The sequence below is a fragment of the Protopterus annectens genome, chromosome 1.part1 (assembly GCF_019279795.1).
Source record: "Protopterus annectens isolate FY-2018-M chromosome 1.part1, PAN1.0, whole genome shotgun sequence".
In the NCBI taxonomy this organism is placed as follows: domain Eukaryota; kingdom Metazoa; phylum Chordata; order Ceratodontiformes; family Protopteridae; genus Protopterus; species Protopterus annectens.
Window position 1 is genome coordinate 1,197,746,432 of NC_056726.1, and position 26,677 is coordinate 1,197,773,108.

Below are 26,677 nucleotides of genomic sequence, written 5' to 3' on the forward strand. Positions count from 1 at the left end.
TGATCCAGGGAGCTACAAACCCATAAACTTGACCAGTCTTATCTGCAAGGCCATAGAGAGAATTATCATCCTGATCGATAATGACAGGAACTCTCCAAACTCTAGACCAGACCCAAATTGGTTTTGTCAAAGGAAGGTCTTGCCTGCTTAATCTGATGGACTTCTTCAAGAAAGACACCAGGACCATGGATAAGGGGAAAATGGTACACACCACTTATCTAGACCTGGTCAAATCTTTTGACACAGTTCCCGACTCAGGGATCATAGATAATTTACTGAGTTAGGCATAAACCCTACATCAGGTGGATGGTTAACTGGCTCACTGACAGGACACGTGGTCCAGATAGGTGAATCCACATCCAGTAAGAAACCTGTTACTAGTGATGTCCCACAGGGCTCAGTACTGGGACCCCTCCTGTTTGGTATATACTTCTCTGATGAGAAGATCAGTGTTGGGGACCACTGGCTCACCAAGTTCACTGATGGCTGTAAGCTGGGAGCAATCAAACACTGTGCTATGCACGTAGGTACTGCATGGCCAGACCAAACCAAAAAACACTGTTAGCCAGCAGATACATGAAATAATACTAATACTAAATAGTTTGCTGATTATACATTTCCTTTAATAATCAGACCGGTTTCAGCAAAAAGGTATAAGCCTTGACCCAGTATAGAGTATTCCATGTGTTCAAAGTGCAGGTCCCTAAGTACTGATTGCATAAAAATAGAAACATGTTTGTTCATGGGCGGCTGAAAATTAGATTTAAGAAATCTGAATTCTGTGGATCTTTGAGACTCCCTGTCATGGAAAAATAATTTCAAATTTAAATTGCGACAAAAACTGATAATGTCATTGACAGTATGGTATTCATCTGAAAAAAACCCAGGTACATATCCAAGTCCTTTATTCAATAGTTGTTCCTGTTCATCAGACAAGGTAACATCAGACAAATTTAAAACATTGTGATATTCAGTACTAGTTACGTTATGAATTTCTGTATTAGTCCCTCTAGGGAATTGTGTTTTGTGTTTATGTTTGCGTCCCCCTCTACGCCTGACACCATGTCTAAAGGGACAGACATATTAGTTCTTTTGTGTTTTGGGGATTCTCTGTGTCTGGTACTGTCATAATCAGTAAGGGAGGAATCTTCCCCTGAAGTGCTAGTATTTGGTCTATCACTGGTTTTGAGAATCGACCTTGGTCGTTTTTTCGTCCTAACCGTTGTTGTGCCCTGATCAGCATTAACAAATTTGACATGCCTTTGTACCTCAAATGGGCGTCCTCTTTGGTAGTCTAAGCTGTCTCTGTTGAATTTTCTAATTTTCCTTTGTTTGGTTATTGTCTCATGATTTGTCAAATCCTTTGATAGTTTATTGATATATTGCTGGAAAGTAGGAAGTGACTCAAATTTTTTGCATTCCTCACACATAATTTTGACCTCACTGATATTAGTATCTACCATTCTGCCATAGTATTGCGCAAGTATATTGACAAATAGCATGGATGCCTGTTGCAAGGCTTCTTTCCATTCTTGGTTAAGTCTGTCCTCTGGTCTTCCCACTAATGGTTGTAACCGGACCCTAAGTCCTCTGGGGGCAATATTCTTGCTTAAATAAGCATTAAACAATTTAAGGTGCCAAATTTTGGATCTTAAACTTTTTAATCCCTTGCTTAGGGACTGAAATGCCAAATCAGTGTCTTGGGGTAATTGTTGTCCAGACTCAGATGGATTACTGCCAGGCGAGGACCCAATACCAAACACACCAATGTCCTCCCGATCGGCACATAATCCTGACAATATTTTGTCTAAATCCATGCTGCCAATACTAAGTAATGAAGCCTAACGTATAGACAAAACCAGAGACAATAATCTATGGTAGTCAAAAACAGCCAATTTCAAATTCTATAAATGCTGATCAGGGCACAACAGCAGTATTAAAAGGACCTATAAGTAAAAAAATATATATGTAAGTATAGTTCAAAAGATGTAATGGTCCAAATACTGCACAGTTGTAAATTGCAATCAATCAAAAGCATTGATGACAGTGGTATTATATGTACACAGTATCAACAAATCATAGGAAATATTGTCAATGTATCTTTAGTGAAAATTGGGTACAATTACTAGACCCAAAAGTAGATGATTATGATAAACTAAGGTTCAATAGACACTCAGGAGAGATGTGACTTAGTATACTGAACCAAAGCGTGTATAAAAAATTCACCTTCCCCCAATCAAGCTTAAAGTATAAAGATTATGCGCAAAGATAGTACAAGAAACAGTATACCAAAGCAATACAAAACATATAGAGTAACAGTTCAATGAAAATGAATCCAGGTTGCCAAACCTATAATGCATGTAACCTGATAGCTGTTACCAAAATCAAAACAAGAGATTTGTATGTTCAAAAATCATGAACTGTGTTCACAGAGGCATATATTAACGTGCCCTGAAAACTAGTGTATTAATATGTCCTGCAGATGTAAATCTGGGCATATAGATCCACAAATAATGCCACCACAGGATCTAATAAATGAAAAACAGTAGTAAACAGACAAAACAGATCACAATATTGATTCAAAGTATTCATCTATATCCTCAAAGAATATTTGGTACAAGATTTATGCCCCTAACAATATAGATATCAAGCAAAGAGGAAGAGAATCCAAAAAAAGAGTATACTTGTATGTCATAGTACACACAGAAAACATAAAAATTCACGAGAAAACGTTCTTGTCCATGTACTGAAATAAAATGTCAATGTTCCTGAAGAACTTAGAACTCACAATACCAGGGTCGTCGTAATTTGGTTTCCTTTATGGTAATTGTAATATGTCCATTTGTTCAGATAACAATCCACCAAACTGATAATCAATTAGTCCAAATAGCAGTTTGCTATATGTAAAACAAACCGCCGATGAAAAATGTCCCCACGAACACTGAATAAGTGTAGCAAAAGTTGCAAAACACAGCCCAAGTTCGTAGATGATACACAATCATGAACAAAAATGTCCCAGAATCTGAGAAACGATGTACATACATGATGATTTTCTAAGCAGTAGTGGCTAAACCAAAGTCAATTGCTGTTAGCTCCGAACCACAAAAGAGACATGAAAACATCCAATGTTATATAAATTCCTCCAAAAATACTGAGATACACGTAAATGTAGTCCTGAAGCCCCAGTAAACGAATATGATCCAAAGGCCCAAACGTTAGTAGAAAACGCTATCTCTGCCACGTGTATTCCATGTAAATAAAAGCGAAAACGGTGAACCGCACTGCAACATGCTTAGAAAGCGTAATACTTCTCAACTGATGCTGAAATTCTCATTAGCTTAGATATAAAAAATCCAGGGGAAGATTCCTCGTTTTTGAAAAGAGTACTGAACACGACCCTACAGCATAGCCAAAAGACTGCAATCAAACACTGTGCTATGCACGTAGGTACTGCACGGCCGGACCAAACCAAAAAACACTGTTAGCCAGCAGATACGTGAAATAATACTAATACTAAATAGTTTGCTGATTATACATTTCCTTTAATAATCAGACCGGTTTCGGCAAAAAGGTATAAGCCTTGACCCAGTATAGAGTATTCCTTGTGTTCAAAGTGCAGGTCCCTAAGTACTGATTGCATAAAAATAGAAACATGTTTGTTCATGGGCGGCTGAAAATTAGATTTAAGAAATCTGAATTCTGTGGATCTTTGAGACTCCCTGTCATGGAAAAATAATTTCAAATTTAAATTGCGACAAAAACTGATAATGTCATTGACAGTATGGTATTCATCTGAAAAATACCCAGGTACATACTCTATACTGGGTCAAGGCTTATACCTTTTTGCCGAAACCGGTCTGATTATTAAAGGAAATGTATAATCAGCAAACTATTTAGTATTAGTATTATTTCACATATCTGCTGGCTAACAGTGTTTTTTTGTAAGCTGGGAGCAATCATTGAATCCTTAAATGATGCTGACATCCTACAAACAGGCCTAAAAATGACAAATGACTGGTGCCAAAACCATGGTCTGAGACTAAATGCTAAAAAATATATACCCATACCTTTTGGTAAATGACATATCCCTGCAAATTATAATATTGATAGCACACCCCTAAAGTAGACCCAGTGGTGAGGGACATAGGAACACAGATAGATAGTACCCTAAACTTTGACCATCAGGTAGCTATGGCAGTGAGGAAATCCTTCTGTGTGGCTCAACTTATAAGTAAAGGCATGGCATCAAGATCAAAGGAAGTCATAGTGCCATTGTACTTGGCCCTCATCATGTCTGTAATCAAGCACAATGCTCCCTTCTGTGTGTATCTAACCAGGCACTTACACCAATTGGAGGGGCCCCAGAGGTTTCTCACTAAAAAAGCGCAAAGCATAAGGCACTTGTTTTATATAGACCAATTAAAGGCCCTATCTCTTTACTCTGTCTCATATAATTTATTAAATGGGACTTATAAGTTCATAGTTTCATATGTGTGTACTAGGCTAATGGCCCTGAGGCCTTTACAAGCCTAGCTATAGGATTACCCTGGCATAGTGCCACCCGACCTTAGTTCCCAGTGCCTTTGTCGAGTAGAGCCACTGGTGTTATCCCCGGGGTGAATTTTCTGTTTCCCATCCACTCATCAAGATTTCTCTTGAAGAGGGTCAGCGAGGTGCTCTGCTTGACATGTATGGGAAGTCAGTTCCATAGCATGGGCAGTCTCTGGCTTATGAACCTGTCCCTCCAGCATGTTCTGTTAATTGTGGTAATGAAGTTGAGGTCTCTGGAGCATGTGGTGTGGAGGGATTGGGATTTCTTTAGATGTAGCATTCCTAACAGAGCTGGGTCAGACATGGCTTTGTAAGTCAAGCAGAGAGCGCCTCTAAGTAGGTGATATGAGACAGAGAATAGTAGGAGTTTTTTGAGTCTGTCCATATAGGACAAGTGTTTAAGGCCTAGGATCCTCTTTGTGAGGTACTTTTGTGGCCTCTCCAGTTGTTGCAGGTGTCTAGTGAGGTACATGCCAAATGGGGCATTGTACTTCATGACTGGCCTAATGAGGGAAGAGTAGAGGGAGACAATGACCTCTTTCCTCCTGGATGCAAAACCCTTAGTAATGAGATGTGCCACATAGAAGGACTTTCTGACCAGAGTGGCAATGTGGTGATCAAAAGAGAGGTTGTTGTCAACCTGTGTTCCTAGATCTCTTATAACGTCTTCTGTCATCTCTTATAACGTCTTACGCCTGACCTACAAGGGATTCCTTGATCCAGCTCTGATGAAAATGTTACATATTTGCAAGAAAAACTATATGAGGGTTGTACATTCCATGGACCTGAACTTTTTTTGTGACTCTAACAGAACTTGCTGGAAAGACAGATTCTTATCCCAAAGACTACCTTGTCTATGGAATAAACTTCCCATCTTTATATAACAAAGCCTGTCCCTCATTCTCTTCAAAAAGAATTTGGATAAATGGAAGGTGAACTGTAAATTCACTCCTGGGGTACTGTCCATGTCCCTTATGGACAGAGACAGTCTGTAAAATGACTCAGGGCTCCAACACCCAAATACCCACTAACCTGATACTACCCCCACCATATCTGGGGAATTAAGATATAATATTCCCGTATCCTTTGTTTTATTGCCTAGGCCTGTAAAAGCTCATCTGCTATTAGTCTAGTAATCACCTATGAACCTATGAGCCTATGAAGATGGAATGTCTCTGGCCGTGACACACATGCTAATTATGTTGCCTGCTACTCAAGATGGTTTTGGTGCATAGCCTTTTCCCATTGCAGCTCGGGTCATGGCTGAAAAGAGGTCTACAATAATCGGTCTACTCTCCTCCTTAAAAGATGATTAAATCAAACTGAATGCTTCAACATCACTTTCAGGTTTATTTAGTTGCTTAATAACAGTAAGCAGCATGCAGATCTAATAACATAAATAACAATAACAAGGGCATAAAATAATGCATTTCAAAAGATGCAGCATGCAGATCTAATAACATAAATAACAATAACAAGGGCATAAAATAATGCATTTCAAAAGATGCAGCATGCAGATCTAATAACATAAATAACAATAACAAGGGAATAAAATAATGCATTTCAAAAGATGGGCCCATTTGTTTGGCCGAATCACAGTTTGTTGAACCAGCAATCTAGCAAAGCTTACCTATGCAATTGAGCTGCACTATTTGTTGAGTGATGCAGTTCATAGATTAGTATGAGGCTAACTGCCCTTGCTAGTCATTTTAAGCCTAACCAATTATCCCCTTTGAGGTTCAAACCCTGTACCTTGTGTTTGGAAGGCAAACACCTTAACCATTAGGCAACCTTCCCAACTCTTAGCAGTTCAGGAATTTAATGCAGAGGTGAGTTATGGCACAATATACTGGAGTTTGCGAGCAGGGGATGTGCTTGTTGGGGTTTTTCCCCTTTACTTTTTACTGTGGTGTGACCATGGACGTGGTATATATAATTTGGGGGACATACCCCTACAGCTCCCCTGCAAATAAAGATTTTTTGTGAGCTTTTAAGGTTTTTTTGGATCACCATTTTTGGAATGTAATTTGTGATGAATAGTGAGTTGAAAAATCAATCATCACAGTTGCATAGGTAAACGGTAAACTGGGTAACCAACTGGTGGACCAAGATTGAACTGTCAAGCTTCAGTTGCCTGTGATTCAACCTAATCATGAGAGGAGTTCCTCCAGAGGAAATCCCTTGAGCTGTGCTGGAAGTGATTCCTTTTTTTGGGGGGGGGGGGGTTCCTCTTCTTCTAGTGGGTGTGATCATGGAGCTGGTAAACATATGTTCTGTGATGTGGTGGGGTAGTCTCCAGACATCGGGGGAGGGGGCTTCCCCACTGGAAAAAACATTTAAAATGTGTTTTTCAGCATTTTTACTGTGAATGCAGTTCAAGGATTCTGATCCTTGGTCCATTTGTTTTAGTGCACATGCAGTGGAAGCAGGTAAACCATATGACAAAGCCAAATAATCGCAATTCGCTTCAGGAGATATAGGAAAGGAGCAATAATGGACCTGCCCCCTCCTACAGGATATAGGACCTGCTGCTTCTGCAGGATATTCATTAGTTCTTATTTCCTAGGTTTGCAAATCCAAGAAAGAATCAGTAGTGGGCTTACTCTCCCTTGCAGGACTCCTGTTAATGATTGTAGCAAGGTTTGAAGGAGAACACTTCTCACAGGCAACAACGTAAATGTACTGAAAGTCTGGTGCAGGAAACACAACAGGAGGGTCTCAACTCGGACTTAGAAAATTTATTTTCACGAATAGAAAAGACACACGTTAAGTGCTTTCATCTGACTAGCAGACTTCTTCAGAACAACATTTAACAATTACTGCACTCTTTAAATATCAAAGTTTGGCGCCAAACACACAAGCACAATTTACATTTAAAGTCATATTACACAAATGAACTAGTAATTTGATAATTACTATAAAAATAATGATAATGCAAATAAAATTAATAATATTGAATGTTTGTTGCAAACACTGATTTAAAAACACACTGTCCATGTACATTCTATATACTACCTTTTGAATTATGTATAACTACATGTAGTATATGTGTAACTTCATATATATAACAATGCTCAAACAATATACTTGTAAGGATATGTCAAAACATGTGTTTAAAAAGTTGTTATTGAGCTACCTTGGCTAGTGTTTAAAAAATTAATATATCATAATGTGTGATTAAAATGTAAAATATTTAAAATTTTTGATTTTTAATTTTTGATATTTTTGGTATGATGGCATGTTTTACAATAAGTACTTAGTGTATCATAATTTGTATAAATTTATATATATTTTAAAAAATACCTCATAGCTTACATTCAAAAATTAAAAAAATTTAATGCAATAATCCATTTATGATAACACATATTCTATAAACTTCTTTATATGTTGATTTGTTGAATGTTTTATTACATCATAATACAGGTTTTTGAACTATTTAGACATAATGAGATATGGTTTAATACTGATAAAATCATTAATGCCTGGGTAACTAGTAGCATCAACATATATCTGCCACCTGCTCTCTTTCATTGCCAATAGGGCCTTAATATTACCACCATACGGTGTTGGTCCTACGGTATCAATGATGTTAAATTTGAAATAATGTCTATCATTGTTGTGCATTATGTGCCGAGATAGGGCATTCTTATTGTCATGATTTCTAATACTATATAGGTGTTCATAAATGCGTCATTTGAATTGTCTCTCTGTCTTGCCAATGTAGTATGCGTTGCATGCCACACAAGTAGCTAAATATACCACAAATTTGGTGTTGCAATTACCATATCTGCTGTATATATATGTTCTATTGGAATTTTTCAACTTACATCCTCTTTCCTCATTGATAAATTTACATTGGTTACACGCTCCACATTTTTTAGTGGATGAATTTTCTCCTTTCTTCCTAATTCCTTTAGATTCCAACAACTTATTTATATTGAGACCTGTTTTGTATACAATTTTAGGATGCATACCCAACATCTGTGTTAGTTCATCATTACGTATAACCTGATTCCATCTGTCTTTGATGAAATTTTCAATGTAGTGGACTGATGGTGAATACATTAATACACATACCCTTCGGCTGTATTCATCTCCGGGGTTGCTGGCTGGTATGGGGTGTACACTACCAAAATTCCCCAGTAGAGACATGTACTTTTTGCCCCATTCACTAATAACATACTTAACCGTATCAGTCAAAAGGTTGGCTGGATAACCCCTGATAATGAACATAGATTTAATAAGTTCCATTTCTTTTAACATAATCTCCCTAGTGGAAGACATTTGAGCAGCCCTGATGCATTGCCCTTTGAAAATGTTAAATGCAACACCAAATCTGTGGTATATTTAGCTACTTGTGTGGCATGCAACGCATACTACATTGGCAAGACAGAGAGACAATTCAAACGACGCATTTATGAACACCTATATAGTATTAGAAATCATGACAATAAGAATGCCCTATCTCGGCACATAATGCACAACAATGATAGACATTATTTCAAATTTAACATCATTGATACCGTAGGACCAACACCGTATGGTGGTAATATTAAGGCCCTATTGGCAATGAAAAAGAGCAGGTGGCAGATATATGTTGATGCCACTAGTTACCCAGGCATTAATGATTTTATCAGTATTAAACCATATCTCATTATGTCTAAATAGTTCAAAAACCTGTATTATGATGTAATAAAACATTCAACAAATCAACATATAGAGAAGTTTAGAGAATATGTGTTATCATAAATGGATTATTGCATTAAATTTTTTTAATTTTTGAATGTAAGCTATGAGGTATTTTTTAAAATATATATAAATTTATACAAATTATGATACACTAAGTACTTATTGTAAAACATGCCATCATACCAAAAATATCAAAAATTAAAAATCAAAAATTTTAAATATTTTACATTTTAATCACACATTATGATATATTAATTTTTTAAACACTAGCCAAGGTAGTTCAATAACAACTTTTTAAACACATGTTTTGACATATCCTTACAAGTATATTGTTTGAGCATTGTTATATATATGAAGTTACACATATACTACATGTAGTTATACATAAATCAAAAGGTAGTATATAGAATGTACATGGACAGTGTGTTTTAAATCAGTGTTTTAAATCAGTGTTTGCAACAAGCATTCAATATTATTAATTTTATTGGCATTATCATTATTTTTATAGTAATTATCAAATTACTAGTTCATTTGTGTAATATGACTTTAAATGTAAATTGTGCTTGTGTGTTTGGCGCCAAACTTTGATATTTAAAGAGTGCAGTAATTGTTAAATGTTGTTCTGAAGAAGTCTGCTAGTCAGATGAAAGCGCTTAACGTGTGTCTTTTCTATTCGTGAAAATAAATTTTCTAAGTCCGAGTTGAGACCCTCCTGTTTTGTTTCCTGCACTAGACTTTCAGTACATTTACATTGTTGCCTGTGAGAAGTGTTTTGTGTCAGCGTCTGGTATGGAGAATGACGTGGGGTCTCAGGCTTCATTGGACAACGTGGATTTAGCTCACCTACGTTCGGAGGTTACTGCACTGAAGGAGGAAGTGTCCCGTTTACTTGAGCTAGTCGGGCGCTCGTTGACAGTCACCAATTCCTATGGTGACACTAACATAAGGGAAAAGCAACAGTCTAATGTAACCGGAGAGGAAGGTTCCTGCTCTGCAAGGAGAGTGGCAACGACTGCTATAGATGCGAGCACGCAGATGGAAATACCAAATGGCCAGGCAAATCGGGCGGAATGTGGTGTACATTCTTCACATGAAGGTGGTCTGAGTGAAAACATGGATTTAAACAATAGTAAATCATCGGCGGGTGATTTTACTTTTGATTTCAGCCTTTTCCATGTCCGAGATGAGGCAGAGGGATTGGGGGCGAGACCGAAATGCCAGCAACCTGCAAAAACATACTCAGCCATTACCAGGAAGCAAGTTGACATTATTAAAGGTACTGAATTATATTCCAGTCCTAATGCGTTCAAAGGAGGGAATATTAACAAGTATAAGACTCTAGTTTTGGACAAAACAAGTAATGAAGGAATGATTGGTCATTTGGACCATTTTTTAAATGAAAATGTTGATTTTGAAAAACACAACAAATACGATGTTGGATACAGTAGTGAACGATACATGGTTGGTACAAAACAAATGTCGAAAGATAGTATTAGAGAAATGATATACGCATTGGGTAAAAAACTTACAGTTATTAAAAGTTTAAAAATAGAAAATGCCTATTTTAGCAAATGTTTAGCTTTAAAAATAGTACCCAAAGGTATTAGATTTTTTAAAGTACCAATGGGGCAGGACTTAAACCGTGTAACTATTGTGGAATTCAATAAACTGTTTGACAGTTTTGGTTTTGACTATATCAAATTATTAATGCAGAAAAATGATGTTAAATTGGCTTGTGCAATATCTGAAGTAAATAAACTAAACGTGGACATTATCAATAATGAAATGTTTAGTGAATGGAATGAATTGTATGGCAAGCAGTTTTTAGATGTCAACCGTAAAGCTTCCGTAATTTATGAGAGGAAACAAAGGAAGATAGCTTGTGATATTGATCTGTATGAGAATCAAAGGGCATATATTTGGCCAAAGAATAGCATGATTAATGATCATGACAGGGATGTACACAATGAACATAGGAATACAGAAGGAGATATGAATTTTCAAGGGGGCAGGTTTTACCCACCCTCAAAAAACACACATTCAACAAGGAACAGAAGAATGAGATGAGTAGATTTGTGAAAAACATGCATGAAGTGGATATCACAAATACTGAACATATTTATGAACCTAGTGACCATGGCATTGAATATTCCCATTTACTAGGCTTAGAACACAATAATGAATCTAGCAATACAGTTAACCACCAGGAAGAGGTAGGTGGCATAGATGATACACAAGACAGTAATGGAAGTAAAATTATTTTTTCCAAACAAGGGTTCAATGTGTTCAATTACACCAACCTTGAGATAACTAAGGAATTTTTCAGTGTGTTCTCAAAAGGCATGAAATTCATTCCCACTGTTAACTTCAATTTGGTAGACACTATTGTTGAAGTGAAATTATTTTGCAGGAGATTAAATTTAGCCATTCATTTTGGTAAAAGTAATGGAGAACATACCAATATGGTACCCCCATGTCTTAAGAAGAAAAGTACGTATATACCCCCTAGCAATTTAAAAGTGACTAACTTTGAGAAAATGATTTGCAATGATATATATAGTTTTAGAAATAATTACAAGGTTGACAAGAGCAACAATATTGGACCTGAGGGGAATTTGACAGAGGATGAATATAAATGCTTATGGAAGTTCGTGAACAATAAAGAGGTTAGGTTAATGAAACCAGACAAAGGGGGGGATTGTTATATTCAACAACATGGATTATATTAACGAAATATACCATATTTTGCATCAATCAGGAAATTATGATGCAATTTCACTCAATGAGATCAATATAGGTTATAGGCGTATTGATTTAGCATTAGAGGAATATATGTTGGACAATAGGATCAGCTTAGATACATATGATTTTTTAAAGGTGGAATACCCTATATTAGCCACGATTGTTGGGATTCCCAAAGTCCATAAAAACCTTATACACCCTCCTTTTAGGCCTATTATATCAGGAAGCAAAGCTAAAACTTTTCCATTGGGTGTAGCTATAGATACATGGGTGAAACCTGTGTACAAAAATATCCCACATTTAACTAAAGATTCATGGACATTTTTGGGCCAGTTAACATCCCAAGTATGGAAAAACAACCTTATTTTTATAACCATCGATGTAACTGATTTATTTTCCTGTATCCATAGGGATCTGGGCTTAGAGTATTTCAGTAGTAGCTTGAGGAAATGCTCCAGTTTGAGTTGGGACAAAATATGCCTCATTACAGACATGATGGGGCTGGTCTTAGACCACAATTACATCCAGTTTGAAAATGAGTTTTTCAAACAAACTAAGGGTGTTGCAATGGGAGCAGCATGTGCTCCCATATTCGCAAATCTTGTGATGCTTGAATGGGAATCAGAATATCTGTTCAAATCTGAACATTACCAGCACATTGTTCATTACACTAGATTCTTAGATGACCTGTTTGTGCTATGGGATGGACCGATTGATAAGTCTCTGATTTTATTAGTTATATCAACAATACAACAGAATTTATTAAGTTTACACATACCATCAGTACCAGTGGCATTGCATATTTGGACACTTGTATAAGCCAAGGGGACAATGGGTTTATATCCAGCATTTTTAGGAAAGAGACTTTCTCGAATGACTACTTGGTGTACAGTAGCAATCACCCTCCCCATGTGTTCAAAAACATTTTCAAAGGGCAATGCATCAGGGCTGCTCGAATGTCTTCCACTAGGGAGATTATGTTAAAAGAAATGGAACTTATTAAATCTATGTTCATTATCAGGGGTTATCCAGCCAACCTTTTGACTGATACGGTTAAGTATGTTATTAGTGAATGGGGCAAAAAGTACATGTCTCTATTGGGGAATTTTGGTAGTGTACACCCCATACCAGCCAGCAACCCCGGAGATGAATACAGCCGAAGGGTATGCGTATTAATGTATTCACCATCAGTCCACTACATTGAAAATTTCATCAAAGACAGATGGAATCAGGTTATACATAATGATGAACTAACAAAGATGTTGGGTATGCATCCTAAAATTGTATACAAAACAGGTCTCAATATAAAGAAGTTGTTGGAATCTAAAGGAATTAGGAAGAAAGGAGAAAATTCATCCACTAAAAAATGTGGAGCGTGTAACTAATGTAAATTTATCAATGAGGAAAGAGGATGTAAGTTGGAAAATTCCAATAGAACATATATATACAGCAGACATGGTAATTGCAACACCAAATTTGTGGTATATTTAGCTACTTGTGTGGCATGCAACGCATACTACATTGGCAAGACAGAGAGACAATTCAAACGACGCATTTATGAACACCTATATAGTATTAGAAATCATGACAATAAGAATGCCCTATCTCGGCACATAATGCACAACAATGATAGACATTATTTCAAATTTAACATCATTGATACCGTAGGACCAACACCGTATGGTGGTAATATTAAGGCCCTATTGGCAATGAAAAAGAGCAGGTGGCAGATATATGTTGATGCCACTAGTTACCCAGGCATTAATGATTTTATCAGTATTAAACCATATCTCATTATGTCTAAATAGTTAAAAAACCTGTATTATGATGTAATAAAACATTCAACAAATCAACATATAGAGAAGTTTAGAGAATATGTGTTATCATAAATGGATTATTGCATAAAAATTTTTTAATTTTTGAATGTAAGCTATGAGGTATTTTTTAAAATATATATAAATTTATACAAATTATGATACACTAAGTACTTATTGTAAAACATGCCATCATATCAAAAATATCAAAAATTAAAAATCAAAAATTTTAAATATTTTACATTTTAATCACATATTGTGATATATTAATTTTTTAAACACTAGCCAAGGTAGTTCAATAACAACTTTTTAAACACATGTTTTGACATATCCTTACAAGTATATTGTTTGAGCATTGTTATATATATGAAGTTACACATATACTACATGTAGTTATACATAATTCAAAAGGTAGTATATAGAATGTACATGGACAGTGTGTTTTAAATCAGTGTTTGCAACAAGCATTCAATATTATTAATTTTATTTGCATTATCATTATTTTTATAGTAATTATCAAATTACTAGTTCATTTGTGTAATATGACTTTAAATGTAAATTGTGCTTGTGTGTTTGGCGCCAAACTTTGATATTTAAAGAGTGCAGTAATTGTTAAATGTTGTTCTGAAGAAGTCTGCTAGTCAGATGAAAGCGCTTAACGTGTGTCTTTTCTATTCGTGAAAAGGTTTGAAGGAACAAAGTTAGGCTGAATGTTTGTCAATGCTGCAGCTTGAGGAATCAGTACACAACCTCAAAGGTCATGCAAGCAATATATACAGTAACAGGTGGTTAAAAAGTGGTTGATAAATTAATAAATGTGTTGAGTGTTAAAGGACCACTTAAACTTGCCAAAGATAGAGGTGGACGGAAACCACTCAGGAGCAGGTTCCAGTGCTGCAGAGTCTGAAAGGCAAATTAATTAATTTCACAGAGTCCAACTACACCCCTGAACCCACCATCAGCTCCTGTGAAGTGAAGTAGAACACTGATGTTGCAAGCTGTACCCTTTGTTCCCTAAAGGAGTTGTCACTGTTCTGAATTCTCTGTCTCAGGCTCTTGACTGTATCCACCAGAAGTTTAGATATCATCCAATACCCAAAGCATTCAAGACACCTGTGATAGCAGTTGATGGTACTGTCAGGAAATGCCTTCTTCTGTGTCCTATGTTCAGTGTTATGAGATCCAAACTCAAAGCCTGATAGGGACATTTACGAATTTTTTTAGATGATAACCTGGAATGAAATGCATTCAGGTACATTCTTCCTACCATAATCTGCAATATTACCTATGGGGTTAGGCTTGAGTTCATGTCAAGGGTGCACAGTTTTGGAGTTATCCAAACAGTAAGGGACACAGTTTACCATATCAGTTCATCATCTGTGTGTGGACGTTGGGGTTACTGCCTGTTGATAACAACACTCCTTATGCAGGCTCAGTGAAACAGACCTCAGTTGTTGTTTCATGAGTGCACACTATAGATGCCCATATTCTAACATCCCAGTTCATAGTCTGTTATGTCTTCAAGTGTGTTATGGAAGTCTCTTTTAATTCCATTCTGAATGACATATGTTAGCTCATTATCAGCCAACATTCATATTGGTGTAATAGAACCAATCTACTACCATTTTTAAAATGCAAAGATTTTGGGAATTCTCAGCTGTCTGGGAAATGTAGGCGCCTCATTTCTAAGAATAATGCTGAGGCGGGAGAGGTTGCTGGATTTGAAATGGCAAACTCTTTGCAAGCAAGAAGATTAAACTTTTCATTGCAATTTTGACAGTGCAAAGGAAAAATTTATTAAAATGAATTATTCCTGTGTATATAACAATAAGGCCAAATGTAAGGGTTGTTAGCAAGAAGAATCCAAATGTTAAGAACACTTTTGTTTATATAGTTTATGTTGTTTTCTAAGCTGCACATGGTATGATTCTCAGAATACAGATGTGTTGCTGCTGGCAAATGTCACATCTTTATGATTTCTGTACCACACAGCCATCAAGTAAATAGATTCTGTTATACAGGCCTTCAGGCACTTGAAGAAAACAAGACGGGTATTATTAAAGGATATTTTCAATACACTTAGATTTAAAAATGCAGCAATTCAGTCAACAATTGAAGCTGTTTTTATGCTGTATGTTTCATAATATTAATTACATTTAAATTTTATTCTACCTCATTATCACATTGCTTGCAAAAACACAAACAATATATAACACTATTTGGAGTAAGACTAATGACTGTTGCATTCAAAATATGCTTTGCTATATTTTCATGACAGAAAACATCAAATACTTGAAACATACCCAAAACATTAATGAAATGGAAATAAAATAAAAGGGCTGATAGTCAATAAAACCTAGTTTTAGTCAATACCCGAAAAGCAAGACAGTTTTACTCACAAGTGGTTATTTTCTGTTTATTAACTATGGCTTGATGAAAATAGATGGTAAGATGGCTAATATTTAATTAAAATAGGTTGCAAGCAGGAAACTGCTACTTACAAATACTTTGTTTCTCTATATCAGTTATGAAATGATGGAATAAAGTAGAAACCATATATTAACAGCATACATTGATGGCTACTTCTTTAGTCGGGGACTGATACCCAGACATGCAGACGCATCCTGATATGAGTGAGATAGCAGTTAACCAAGTGATACTTTGTGACAGGGAGAATTAATTAATCATATCTAGTGCACTTTAAACATGTTTGATTGTTCCAGCAATCCACAAATGCTTATTTGTCCATGAATGCACATAGGTGCATATTGAACTTTCTGAGTTTATACAAGTTCCATGAAAAACACTATTTTTCTTTTTTTTGCAAATGAAACTATCGAAAAAACATGACCTTATCCATCAAATTGGAAATTAAAAAATGGTTGCTCCCTTGCATCCCTAATTCCCCATGAGACTGTAAATATATTAAATATGAGATCCCAACCAGAACTGTAACTAGGTCATCTGATGCTTTCTGCAGTTCCTGAATTGGTGCCTTGCTCATTTGAAAGTTGGGAAGTCCCTCCACCAAAAAAAAAGTCTGCTCTAAGTTGGTCTTCTGCTCTGAAGGTGCAGCAACCTACTTATTATAAATGTAAGAACCATCCTGCTAAATTTAAATCAGCACTTCAGTGATTTAGCCATGTAGATACTTCGCAACCACACCATTGCATTTGCCAGTTGTGCTCCCTAACACCTTGAACCCAGAGCAACCTCCCCCTTTACCCCACCCCAGTTACAGTTCTGGTCTCTACGGTGGGTACAAGGAAACACTTCCTTCACCCCACTGTTTGCTGGTTTTACAATATCACACACATGGCTTTGTTAAAATAGGAATTGACAGAACATTGACAGCACACTCCTATTTCAATAAAAGAAATAATTGAAACCATATACCTATATGAAAAAAGTGATCTGGCATTCTGGAGTGTGGTGCTTAAAGTTTTAGTACTGCAGGTTAGGGGGATCAATTTTTTTATTAGTATCTAAGCCACAAATCATGAATCTAGTTCCTTAATTCTACTATATATTCCATTTTCCAAACAAACCCGGACGTGGCTTTTTTTAGTTTGAACTGCTCTTTCTTGCAATTCAGAAACAGTTTTCACTTACCAGTAGGCAGTTTTGAATGGACAGTGGCCACACACTGGGTGGGGTGGTTCAGAGACAGACTGAGCATAAATGCAGAAATCTGAACAATTCATTGTCTTGCATAATATGTAAATAGAAAGAGAAAAGGAGAATGAAAAAGAGCCAGAGAAGGTTCCAGAGAAAAAAAGTCCTATGCTCAAACAGTGAAAGAAGGAACTAAGGAGAAGACAGAGATTAAGGAAATAAAGAAAAAAAATATTGTTCAAATGAACAGTAAAAAAGAAAAAGGCCTGAACATATTTGAAGTATGGGACAATGTTATTGCACCTTCGGAGTAAAAGCTGAAGAGGTAAGAGCTTTCATTTTAATAAGCAAAGAAACTTTTTGTGACTTGTTTTTTGAAACTGGTCAGGCCATGGAAAACATTTTTGGGGGCCTATGAAAAAAAGCATACTTTCCATGGTCAGAATATTTGGTACAAACCTTTTTCAGGCAAACAAAAAAAAGAATTTTGGTTCAGTTTAGAACTGAAGTGGAAGCAAAATAACTGAGTGAATATACTACTTTGTATAGACTAACTAGAAGATATGTATTCTGCATCTTACTATATGTATACTGTTGTGCTATCTAATTATTGTATATTGCTTGTATTTCTGTGGAGCTTTTCTCCCTGGGCCTCTGCTGAAAATGGGCTTCTGGCACAGTCGGACTTTCCCCGTAAACAAGTGTAAATAAATAAAATAAATAAATATGTAAAGAAGTGTTGGACACTACTAAAATCTCTGATGAGAGAGGATTATGCACTGGGGGTTGGGAATGTGGCATAATTTTGAAAATGGAAAATGACAATGTAATACACATACCTAGTGTTATTAATGTGCATGGTAATAGAGTTTTTTTAAGGTACAGAGGACAGCCAAAGACTTGTTATTTTTATGGGAAAAGTGATCATTTAATTGAGTGTGACAAAAAAGATGCCATAATGCAAAGAAATGTGATGTGAAATGTAAGAAATGTGGTAATGCAGGACATTCATGGTTAGAATGTGAGGTAGAAATACAAGAAAATGAAAAAGGAAATGAAAATGAAGATGAAAATGAAAATGAAGGTGAAACTATACAAGAAAAAGATTTAGAAAATGTTGTAAAAGAGCACACAACATAACAAGAAAAAAAATAGACATGCCCCGGGATTCATGAAGCTCGGCGCAAGGACGGCGGTAGGCTTGCGCTGACAGTGTGGCGTGAAGATGGCGCAGTAGCGCCAAATGCATATTAATGAAGGCGCACTGCCGCCACAACCATGTGCACAGGAAAGGAGCACGAGTGCATAGGGTGTGTCGAAGTGCCGCACGGAGGCATGGAAATGGCAGCTGTCGACGTGCAACCTAAAATGCTTGCATATAACAAGTTGCAAGATATTGATTACATCTGTCAGTGTCCATGGATACTGAAACGTATGAAAAGCATGCAAGAAAGTTCCTGTGAACACAAAGTGAAGAAGCAAACACAAATGCACGGTAGGGAATAACGGGTCACTATCCCGCAAACAAATGACATGGAAGACAGTGTGGCTGTAGTCCAACGTAGTTTAGATAGCTATATCAAGTGGAAGTGAAATGCATCATACGTTAGCGAGCCATCAGTAGGTACGTCCAGCCCAATGGTGAGGGTCACCAGCTGACCCATAATGTGAGGGAGGGTACACAGCTGGGCAGATGTGTCCATAACAAAATACATGATAAATGTAGATATCTAGCGACCGTATGTCTGAATCATATCCCACAAGGCATGTAATAGTCACATACAAAAGGTATGTCCGTATTTCACATACCAAATGTGATAGGAAATAGAATAAGCATGTAAACGAAACAGAAGGAGCATATAAACAGCTACAACAATAAGGAAACATGTAGGCTGAAAGGAACAGTATTATCCGTACCATTGACTGTGGGGACTTGTTGTCCAGTACAGTCAGATATGTGTACGGAATATATCCCATCCTGGACATAGGAAAAGGTATCATCCTACCAATGAGTAGAACAGGCTGCCAAAATCCGGAAATCAGCGGTACAAGCCGAACTTGTCAGGATGTGTCACAGTTGAATGGGTAGTACCCGGGTAAACCAACCATGTAATGAAAGTTAAGTATGGGCGTGTACCTATGTGTGTGAGGTATAGCATGTGGAAAGCAAACATAGCAGGGTAGTCCACACAACCATACAGGTACCTGACACATGTAGGGTATTCAATGTGTTACTCTGGCCGTGTCATGGGCCAACAACCAAAGCAGTGATGTATGGGGTGTGAGAAATCTGTGTGTGTGGGGGGATGGGTAATGGTACAATCCTCCAAGGCGATACTGTATCGTATGCAGAATCGATGAACCGGAAGTGCATGAGGGAGCAGTGGGTGAAGCTGAAAGAAACACAAACACATGTATAAACAGCTGCAATACAAGCAGACAGGCCATAATGTAGAACACAATCCCACAAACATATGAATATTGAAATGTGCGATACAAATCGATAGACATGTCACTGGCACATATCCACAGATTGGTCCTGATGGAACTGGCCATAACAAATGCAACACACCTGGATGCATAATGGACTACCCAGCATCCCCTCCACATCACACAACCCGCTCCCATACCTGAACGTCCACCAAATCCAGCCATACTTGGCCTACTGGTTTGGTGCAGCCACAGCTACACATAGTGACCACTACGCATATGTAGTAGGTAGTGTCACCCTAGGCAGTTGCAGGATTGCACACTATGTATCCCTTGCATGTAAAACCCCCAGCACATTTTCATATTGCCAAAAAGATGTTTGTTATTTCGCTTGTTGTGGATCGGTCCAATTTTTGGATATCCCTCATGGGATACGTAAGCTGTGTAAACATTGGAATGGAAGACATGAAGTCCAGTCCAGTAGATATCTGGACACAAGTTGGAATGTGCATTAGAGATGCACGACGAGTCCAGCCCTAAGTGGTCATGCATAACCTACCACCCAGGATCAAACACCTGCCCGTGACGCACGTTTCCTGACACAAATAAGCGGGAGAATATATTGCACACATTCGCATAGTGGCACATGGTATAAGGGTGATGAAGGCACTGACATAAACAGGATACCCCTGATCCACTGTGTGAGGGACAATTAATGTGTGTGTTGGTGTGACCTGACCAACAATGGTACAATGCCAAATGTCTTGTGACCATAGGGAATAACTATGCATCATACTGCATGTAACAGTTGCCTAAAGCTGTTACGTCAGGATAGAATAAATGTAAGTCGTACAAGAAATAGGCAAACAACAAAAGTGCCAAAGGTATAAGGTTTCCAGCTAGGAAACAAATGACTGTTCTAAACCTGCAGTGACCATGGCTATGTGTTGGCCCAAATAATCTGGTGTCCGTAGTAGGGTTGTCATCTGTCCTGCTTTGAGAGGACTGGGCCTGTGAGTTCGGGAATGGAGGCTATATAGTGTATGTAGTGGTGTCAGACATCAATTTGTTGTATCAGTAACAGCTACATGTAATAGGAAAGAGTATTATCAATTATAATGCTACATGAATATCCTTAACGTATGCAAACCGTGGAGGTCGTCCGTGTACTACTGGCTGTGGCTCAGACCTCTCAACCAATTGGGGACAAATTGCAACAGAATCACGGATAAGTCAAGAAAACACAAGGACAATCAGGGACACATTGAAAATATTAGAGCTATTAACTGGAAACATTGACAGAATCAGAGCATATGAATTAATACACATTTTCTGAAGTAAAAGAAGTTTGTAACTCTTACTTATTGTCATTATTCATGAAGTGTAATTCACCACCTTTCCTCCAAATATCACTAGTTTTAGGAGGGATTAAGAGGGACAGAGTTAAAATATGATTCAAAATCAGGGAAGGCCCTGAAAATCAGGGACAGTTGAGAGGTATGCTGTGGGTATGTGTTGCCTCGACACATGTGATAGCTCTACATATAGGGTCAATAGGTCCACCACCAGTCTGAACGGCCAAAGTGGAACCTGGTCTGTAGAACTGTCAGATGTACCAGGGCAGAACATACATGCAGCCATGCATAGTACAGAAATATACATATCGGAGCAAATCAAAGCCTAGTCTAGCAGCAGTATAGTTGCTTATGCTACTACATATGACATATCGACGTGTCAGGTTTACAAGACCTGTAACAAGCAACCAGTACAGACACCTACAACATGAGAAGGTCCCCTAATCAGGACAGTTGCAATGGCTAGAGTATTGTCCATACCACTCAACTGTCCCTGAATGTCAGGTACATCCCTGAGTTTGACTGAAAGTCTAACTGTGTCCCTATTAATCCCTCCTAAATGTAGTGGCTGTTGAAGGAAAGGTGGTGAATTACACTCAGACTAATGACAATAAGTAAGAGTTATAAACAACTGTTACATCACAATATGTGTATTATGTCATATGCTCTGATTCTGTCAATGTGTCAAGTTAATAGCACTACATTTGTAAATGTGTCCCTGTTTTTCATGATCTGTCCCTGAGTCTGCAGAAATGTGTCCCTGATTGGTGGAGAGTTCTGATATTGTCACATGTGATATGTGATGAGGGACTGTCCTATGCAAAGTGGGAAAGGTGTCACTCCTACAGTCTCCCGTCGTGCAATCTGAAAGGTGGTCAACGTGCAGTTGGTATGCGGTAGCATGGCTCGACAGATCACTGCATTAACAAACTCAAGTCACATGTCAGCATTGCAGTGTATCAGTTCCTATGTATCAGGCAGATGGGAGCAAATCGTATGAGGAGCACGCATATAATATGATTACGTCACTGGACAGTCCACCGAGTCCGTACAGTCGAACGGCTGCCATACTCGATACTGTAGTCATGTAGTCTGATGTAATATGCATCATAAGGGATCACACACCCAGCATGAGTGACAAATGTAAGCAGACATGTCGGACAGCGAGCAGCTGTAAGCGTGTTTGTCTACCAGTATGCCAGTAGTGCCCTGTCAAAGAAATGTGGAGTGTAAACATGTATAAGGTGCTGTGACCAGAGGTCAGCAGTGCTTAACACTGTGCAAACCCACACACAACAGCTCCCACCTGCTGGACTGTGCCTTACCCGGTTTATATCCAAAGGCATCGGCCTGTCTGCAAACAGAAAACCGCCCTATACACGTGATGGTAGACGTACCCTGGGCACATAGCTCATGTGACTGAACAATAGACCATGGCATATGTACAGACAATAGACCGCAAACACCATACAGTGCAGACATCCAACAGTATAGCAATGTACTGGCAGATATGTCCGGACCACTGGTGTGTGCATGCTTGGCCGTCCTGTGTTTTAATGTGTGAGCATGCCCAGTATGGCTGTTGCGCATGTTGTAGACTGACAATACTGTCATGTGTGTGAGCATGCAAAGTATGGTCAATTGTATTGCATGTGTCACATGTCCAGATAGTTAGTACTGTGTTGCTGACCCCTCCGTTCTACACAGACAGGTGACATGCTGTGTCTGCAGGGTAGCTAATGGTCATGTGGCATTGACAGTTACTACATGTCTGTATAGCGTGGGGGGACATGCAACCACAGTCCTACACAGCACCGTGGGTGGTGCACATGACTCTCACATGTGTAGGTGTGACAGGGGGCACAGCCAACAGTTGTACACATCTGCCACTACTGTACTGGTCTGCCAGGTATTCCATGTCAGTGTGTGTGGACCTACCTAAATTGCTGGTTGGAGGGATACCAGGGTACGTCAGTTCCCAGCATTAATTACCAGCACAGTGGTGTTGGATGTCCTATTACACATCCTACATCAAACAGCCTGGCCTTCTGTCATCTGTGTGTGTCATATGGGGTTGGGGTCAGTCAGTGGGCATATCTATAGGCCATCGTATATAATTTGTCTGTATTGGTCCACATCTGTCCAGCTGCATGGGACGTGTGTGGGCTGTACGGACACACATGATGGTCAGCCCATAATCTGCAGTCCGTAGGACACCCTGTGTACTACAGGCTACCATTGTGAACCCCGTATGTGCTACAGAGGTCATGGTGCCACTATGGATGTGTACTGTCTGCTGCCCTAACATTTGGCCACCACAGTCACTTGTATGCTCACATACATACCAGAGCAATGGGTAAGTACACATTGTAACACAACCGCCACTTGTTAGGTCAATAGACATACCCTGGTTGTGTTACAGACTTGAGGATGGTGCTGGAGTGCTGCCTATGTCGGATACACACAGTGCACCTCCCATACATGGCCGAGCACAGGTACTGTCATGTTTGGCATCCATTGTACTGTGTGCGGGTCAGAGAGGGGAAACCCGTGGGTGCCTACTGTGTCAGTGCATATGCCGTGTGTTGCCTCTTTGCCAAGGGCAGGTCATACTGTTCACAGGCTGTCGCCGACTGTGCCCTACACAGGTAGTTCCTTCACCAAGTCACACTGTGCCTGTACAGGCCTTGGCAGTGGTGTTGGGCTGTGTGGCCCTGCCCCATGCCGTTTCTGCTGCAACTGTTACTGTAGACTAACATTGTGTAGCATAGCAAATAACATAACAACATGTATGCATGTAACTTGTGAATACTGCAGAGCCCCTACAGATGTGTCTGGATACCAGAACTGTGAACCAAGCATCCCAAACACATGCGCATATATATGTCTTGCCTGTGCATCCGCCTCAGTATGGTGTGAGTGTTCAGGTGTGTATGCATTGCTGATGGGTGTTATAAGCCACTACACCAGTGTTTACCTAGCATCCCCCACTGGGAGACTGTAGGGGATGTCCACATAGGCATTGTTGTGCTACCGCTCTGTCAGACACCATATATCGAACACATCACAGCTTCCAGGGCAGGCAGCACACACATCCAATGTCATGCCCTGGCCATTGCATAGGGCCTAGCTGTTGGAGGGTATGCCCCTGCACTGACTGTAGGCCCTACCCTGCTCCCCGGGTGGTGCTACATGTGCAGGCTATAGCACCCAGTACCCCAGGGTACTCATCCATGTGGTGGAACAGATTCATATTTCTGGTCCACTAATCACATATGTGGAGGACCTGTACGTGCTCACTAGCATGTGTTGACATCTGTGAAGTGGTGCAATACTCTGGATGCAGATGCCTGTGAGATACCCATGATATCACCAGTTGTGCTGTGTGAGGTACCTGTGGCTAGTACACCTAGGACAACACATCCCATGGTATCCACTGTGATGCGTTCCCCTCGGCCTGTGTGATGTGTTAGGCACAGGTCAACAAGCTGCTGTAGGAGGTCTCTGTCCACCCCATAGTGCTACAACATCCCCAGCCCATGAAGACCCTGGTAAGTCATCCTCGGTCAATAAAGTCTTATGTCACCCCGGTAAGGGTTGTTCGGCAGCATACACATCCGTACTGCCCCTGCCCCCTGCACATGTTGGTATATGTTGCCTGCTGCAGCCCATGTCATTTGGTTGGACTGTGTCGTGAAATGTCCCTGCAGGTATACACCAGTGGTGTAGAGTGTGGATGAAATATGTGTGTATGCTGCTTGCTCGCATTAGTGTACTGTTCATGTGCGGGCTGGCCATGTCATCAGCTGATTGTGCTGATCAACACCTGTTTGTGCAGCCTGGACACCCTGACTACCCCACCACTGCTGTCATCCCTCTCAACATCACCAGGCAGGTATAGACACACCCCTAGCTGAGGTTTGCTAAGGCAGGAGCACTCCCGTGGCACAGTTCTGCAATGTATGTACAATATGCCTGACCCCCCTCCCATGCTATCAACTATATGCGAGGCCTGCACCTGGCTGACTACACACATACACTCCAGGGACCAGCAGCACACCCTGGTGATAAATGTGATACACCATAGTCAACCTCATCTGCATAGTATAGTCTTCTAATGAATAGTTATATGACCCATACCGAACCTCCAACATATTAACCACTGCTCAGTGTCGCTCAGATCCACACACAACTGGCAACAGGTGCTCTACCATCACCATATTCAATGTCCCATGGTCTTCCCAGCAACAAAATAACCGGTGTCTACACGACAACAACCCGTGGCCCTGAACACCACAGATGATATGCATTAACACCACGCCATGGCAGATATACATAGATCCCAGGTTATCACGTACAGATCATCCGGCACAAATAGTCAATAATGCTGAACTCCCCAGACATATGTTCACATATATGTCCACCTCTACATCTACATCTACATATATCACATATATTATTTGTAGACATATATACATGGACATATATATATGTATATATACATACACACATATAAATGTACACATATGTAGATATGGTATTTATGTCACAACAGCGAACCACATGACAGCAATGCATTAGACAGGAATGGGAAGGTAACCACATGTGCCACATGCATCATGTAGTGTTGTTAATATCAAAGCACGTGTGTTATGTTGCGTCACACGGGTCAGACCATAGCAAGAGTAAGAGTAGGGCTGCTGACAGTTACTCACCAGACCTATTGGCGACTGTATGTGTTGACAACCCAGTGTCCTGGCAGAATATGCAGGCTGTGGACATTAAATAGGTCAGCAACAAAACAAACTGAACACATCCTGCAGCTAGCCAACCCACAGATACCAACACATACAGTATAACTGCCAAACACAGACCTGCCATGCCCTGGAATCGAGCATCTACCTGTCTAGTCTACCACACTACAGCATTATGCAGTAACAGAACGTGCTACCGAGTTCAGGCATTACCGCATTCCCACAGGCATACTTCTAGGCGGATGACATCATCCGCAAAGGCAAAGACGCCGATAGGGAATGTATGTGATATGAGCCGTCTAAAAGCATTACTTTGTTCCCAGGCAGCTGGAAACACACACACACGCACACACACACACACACACACACACACACACACACACACACACACACACCCACACAAAGGCACACACCTGGCAGGGCTGGGAGTCGAACATACACCTAAGTACCTTATCACACTACAGCAATACGCAGTTACAGAATGCGCTACCGAGAATACTGAACACAGCACTCCCAGAGGCATACTTCTAGGTGGGTGACATCATCCGCAAAGGCAAAGACGCCGATAGGGAATGTATGTGCTGTGAGCTGTCTAAAAGCATTACTCTGTCCCCAGGCAGCTGGATACACACACACAGACACACACCTGGCAGGACTGGGAGTCGAACATACACCTAATTACCTTATCACACTACAGCAATACGCAGTTACAGAACGCACTACCGAG